This window comes from Monopterus albus, unplaced genomic scaffold (assembly GCF_001952655.1).
Source record: "Monopterus albus unplaced genomic scaffold, M_albus_1.0 scaffold199.1, whole genome shotgun sequence".
Lineage (NCBI taxonomy): Eukaryota > Metazoa > Chordata > Actinopteri > Synbranchiformes > Synbranchidae > Monopterus > Monopterus albus.
Window position 1 is genome coordinate 767,896 of NW_018128079.1, and position 354 is coordinate 768,249.

Sequence of the window (354 nt, forward strand, 5' to 3'; positions counted from 1 at the left end):
GCAGGAGTCCCACATGCACCCGAAACAAGTCTGACTTACTGCTGGGAATGCAAATCAAGCTCCTGCTCTGGTCGTACAGGGACCGAACAGCCCTTAGTAAAGGGTCCTGCACCCCGTACTCCCGGAGCACCCCCCACAGGGCGCCATGAGGGACACGGTCGAATGCCTTCTCCAGATCCACGAAACACATGTGGACTGGTTGGGCAAACTCCCATGAACCCTCCACCACCCTGATAAGGGTATAGAGCTGGTCCAATGTTCCACGGCCAGGACGAAAACCGCATTGTTCCTCCTGAATCCGAGGTTCGACTATCGGTCGAATTCTCCTCTCCAGTACCCTGGCATAGACTTTCC